We start from the raw sequence: 5,287 nt of genomic DNA, 5'->3' as shown, positions 1-5,287 counted from the left end.
CCCTAGTCACAATAGTATCTGGGATTTTTATTGCGACCACTGAGGGTCTCTAGGTTTGATTATTATGCTATGTCCTTGTTGCCTTGCATGCTTGCTCACCTTATTCCAGTTGTTAACATCAAGGAGTCAAGTTAGCATGGCCCAGTTATCTCCTGCTGGTAAATACTGTATCTACACCAACACGAGGGCCATTCACAACCAAAAGTAGATATGTTTTTTTGATGATTTTCCAGAAAAAGCATTTTAATCTCAATTACTTCATTACATTATAGTACAGGGACAGATTGTTTTTGAAGAGCTCTGAAAAGTGTTAAACGTTCTTATATTTTTCACTATCTGCTGCCACTGATGATCGGTCAAGTGACAGCCCATCCCACATCAGAGTCCACATGAGAGATATCAGCCTTCAGATGGCATACTTCCATGGAACAATGCGGTAGCTAGATATTCCTCTCCTGAGCCCCGATCTGCTTCACAATCTACAGCACACACATTAAACATTCATAGATTCAAGAACATTTCACCCATTGCATAAAAAACTGATTGAATCAGAAGTTGGCAAAGATCAGCACTAAAAATGTGTTTATGCTCATATGTATGATTTATACCAGAGGTGCCCAAACTTTTTCCATCGAAGGGCCAAAAATCTAAAAGTAAACATTGCATTATATCAAACTGTATTATATTAAAATAGAAAAGTTGCCCTGGTTTCCCTCCTTTATGATTTCATTATATATAAAAACATTACTCTGCAATCTTCTTAACTAATGCAGTGAAGAGCTGCGTCAATGGCATATTTATTTATTTGTATTTTTTTCCCCATCTTGTCATTTATGGGAAGGTGGGCCAAATCAATGGTCATCACAGGCCAACTTTGGCCCATGGGCCCTAGTTTGTGCATCTCTGATTTATACAGACTGATCTCATTGTGGATCAGTTCTTTGTTTGAAATAGGTCTGTTCACCGAAATTCCAACCACTGCACCCCAGTGGCTAAAGCATCTTGGTTCAACTAAGCTAACACCATCCAGGACAGCCCGGAACCTGGGAGTGGTGGTGGATGACTAGCTTAACTTCACTGCCAACATCTCGTCGACCACCCGGTCTTGCAGGTTCACACATTACAACATCAGGAAAATCAGACCTTTTCTGTCTGAATAAGCTACACATTTCCTGGTCCAAGCTCTGGTCATTTCAAGGCTGGACTACTGTAATGCCCTGTTGGCTGGCCTTCCAGCTAACACAATTAAGCCTCTGCAGATGGTCCAGAAAGCAGCAGCGCAGCTGGTCTTCAATCAGCCAAAGAGGGCACATGTTACCCCACTCTTGATTTCACTCCACTGTCTGCCAGTAGCTGCCCACATCAAATTCAAGACTTTACCTCTGGCCTTCAGGACAGCCAATGGAACCGCACCCTCTTACTTCAATTCACTTCTCCAGGTCGATGTCCAACACGCAATCTGTAGTGCCAGAAGAAAAGGTAAACACATTTGAATTGTTGCAACAATGTCTGATGGGAGATGGTGCTTGTCAGTAACTTGGCAGAATGGGGTTGATGTGAGGCTACTGGAACATTCAGTAGCAGCATGTCGACTTCCTGTGTGATCATGTTGGATTTATACGCCCCTTATTTATGTATCATACAGTGACCCCACAGAGCATTTGGATATTTAAAAATGTCTGAATGTCATTAGATACCAAGATACAAAACAAGAGGCCTTTATTTCAAAGAGAGACGGCACATGTTAGCATGTTTTTGTGTGTCATACCTGTGCCAGGTGGAGCTCCAGCTGTGTTTTGGCCTGGCTCAGCTCCACGCAGCACTGGGTGAATGCCTTATCGACAGTGGCACACTGCGCCCGCAGGTCCTCAGCTGTCTCCTGCAGAACCTACTCAGACAGCTGGCGCAGGGCCTGACTTGCCGTCTCCTCTAGCTCCGCCAGCCGCAGGTTATCCTGAGTAAACTTACGCCATGCCTCCTGATCACTCACCCTACAACATCAGTGTGTTTCACTAACACAGCTGTGATCTAAAAGCTTTAAAAATGTTATAAATGATATATACTTTCCATAAAGCAGCTTTAACCTGAAAATGAGAGAATAGAAAGAAAAACAGAGTGACCTAGGGAGACAGTTTTGTAAAGTTATGTTAATAAATGTTGATTAAACCCACCAAATAAATCTTTACAGCCAAATGCCATTAAATAAACTTTTTATAAAAACTTGTTCTACACTAGTTCTTTAGGAAGCCATCTATGTTCTGGTGCTTTAAAGAACCCAGACACCAATTCACCTATAAAACTGTGTGCGTTCTCATTGTTTTGTAGTTGAAGCGGATCACTTAAGCTGTCATATTCTGAATTATTATTGTACGGGTTTGGAAAGAGGGGGCGTGGCTAAATCAGCGGCTCAGTCTCCTGGAAGTAGAACAGCTTACAGCACCTTTAACTGGAAGTTACCTTATCGTGTACTGTGAAAAAATTTCATTTTATTCAACAAGACAATACATGTCATTTTGCAATAAAATATTGTACAAAAAAAAAAAACGTTTTTTAAGAAGTAAAAAGTTGTGTTTTTAAACTGTTTATTGAAATATTTATGTTTTTTTCTTATTTTTTATATCATTTTAATGCACATTGGGGTTTTATGTTCCGTTTGATGTTGTTTAGTTCATGTTTATTGCATGATTTTAGTGTCAAGTGTGTTACCCAGATGGTGTTTTTGGTGTTTTCGTGATAACACTGTGGCCATTTCTCCTGGAAGATCCACTCTTGAAGAAATTTAATCAAGAAAAGTCATCATGTTCCCTTTTTGTGGTGGTTAACAGTACATTTAAAAGTGCAAAGCAGACTTTTGTAGTTTCAGTATGTTGATATATTCTATCATTTTATGATATATAGTACAGTCACCAAAATGACATAATGTAATGCCTAAAAACTTTTTTTATTAATGTTTTTTTTTTTTTATTAATGTTTTTGAATTTCTGACAACCACAGCTGCCATGTATTGTTTTTTGTTTTTTTGTTTTTTACAGTTCTGTATAATAAACCTGTACAGACAAAATTGGCTCTTGATAAGATGAGGGTTCTTTGTTAAATCTAAAGTGCTGTAAGAACCACATTAAGAGTGTATTAAACACTTTTTTTGCTCTATGATTAGTCCTAATTCAGTCCAAGGCACCAAGATGACCTTTGATGTTTTTAAATGTTGTATAAGAGGTGTGTGAAATTACAAAATACCATGTGGTAAGTTGTGCGTGGATCGTGGAGAGTAGCATGAGCCTCCACATGCTGTGAGTCTCCGCGGTGTCATGCACAACGAGTCACGTGATAAGATGCGCAGATTTACGGTCTCAGAAGTGGAGGCAACTGAAACTTGTCCTCCGCCACCCGGATTGAGGTGAGTAACCGCGCCACTATGAGGACCTACTAAGTAGTGGGAATTGGGCATTCCAAATTGGGAAGAAAAGGAGATAAAAAAAAATACATAAAAAAAATAAGGGGGCTGCTGAAGCAACCCAATATCATGAAAATTCATACATAATTTACGTGTTGGCTATTTTGAATGATCTCGCACAATTTTGTCGCATAAACTCCTACGACTTCATCACGTGCAAATTCCTGGATGTCTAATGCGGAAGTGAGCACGAGTTCCACGCACGAGGCGTTAAGGACATTATTATTAATATTATGCCCTTACCCAAACCCCTTATCTAAACTTAACCAATCAGTAGAGTGTGTAAACATGATAGGAAGCTGTTGTGTGTGACAGAAGTAAGTAATTGTCGCATAGATGGAAACGATGTCCAGCGACGTCATTGGCTGTAGTGAAAGTCGTAGGAATTCAAACAAGTGCAGTCGCACGATATCATACGAATTAGCGAAATTTAGAAAAGCCATACGAATCCTGACGATTTCGCCGTGAGAGTGTGTTGGCTGAACTTTGGCTGTTTCATTTTCTGTAATACTTGGGTCATTTTAACCATGTCCCCATCATGTCTTATATAGGGCCTAACTTATAATGTATTGCTAAAGATGGAAATCATGTTAAAAAGAAACTCCATATATTAACACTTTTTTGCCAGGAGCTGATGTACACAGAGACTTCTGACTGTATAAGATGAGGAAAAAGAGAGATGAGAGAGTGAGGGCGGGATGTTACACTCTCTCTCAGTCTCTCTTTGTTTTTTACTAGTCACATGCTGTCTTGCATCATTTAAATAATAGGCTATTGTGGAAATAAAGTTAATGACTGACTAATTCCAGGAAATGCAGGACTCATTTTACAAATCAAATTAGAACTGAAGAAGAGTACTGGGCTTGTTTTACTGTGTAAATGGAAACTCACCTCCACTTCGGCCTGTCACATTAAAGGTTTATGAGCAGAACTGACAGAGCAAACAAGTGAGATATGACACATCTGTACAACAACAGTATGTATGTGGTCACCCAGAGCAGTGAAAGAGAGGAACCCAACTCAACTCCTGATAATAAAGAGTGAAAGAAAACAATAATCTGATAATCATGATCAGAATTAAATAAATCATAATGTTTTCACCTCTGGATCTTGTACTTTCCACGGTGCCCGTTGTAGTGAAAATAACTGTTTAACCTTTATGTTATGTTCCGGTCATTTTTAACCCAGATGACTTTATTTTTCTTATGATTTATATTTATAAAATTGGAATCAAATTCCATGACTTTGTTCACATATGGTATCTGAAAACACACACACAAAATTGGACCATTTCCTTTACATTTATTTGGTTTTATTTCACTTTATTACACTTGTTGTGTTCCCGGTCAAAAATGACCGGCATTTGGAAATCAATGGATTAGACTACAAAATACAGAAATTTTAAGTGTTATAGGAGCATCCCAATCCTTTAGATGAGCACATATGTGGATGTGTGTTTGCACACACAAAGTCCTCAGACACATGTACGCATGCACACACAATGTGTGTGTTGTGCCCTATTGTGCATTGTCTTTCCATGTACAATCTTTGAGGGATATTTAAAGATCTACTCATCATATTATGTTGTGTTCGGGCTCGTTTGAATCGGGATAATCTGCTGTAAGTTACAATATGTCATTGTCTATGTTATATGTAGGTTTCAGGAAGCAATAAGGAAAATGTGACAAAAAGACACTCCTGTTTATTATATTTATGTGTGTCTGTGGAAATTTCATCCACTAAAACTCACTGCAGTTTGGCCTCTAAGTAAAACAAATTTGCTCATTTCATTCTACAAACTGAAATCTTTACACTGATATATAACACATGGCT

This window comes from Myxocyprinus asiaticus, chromosome 7 (assembly GCF_019703515.2).
Source record: "Myxocyprinus asiaticus isolate MX2 ecotype Aquarium Trade chromosome 7, UBuf_Myxa_2, whole genome shotgun sequence".
Classification (NCBI taxonomy): Eukaryota; Metazoa; Chordata; class Actinopteri; order Cypriniformes; family Catostomidae; genus Myxocyprinus; species Myxocyprinus asiaticus.
This window is presented reverse-complemented; position numbering follows the sequence as displayed.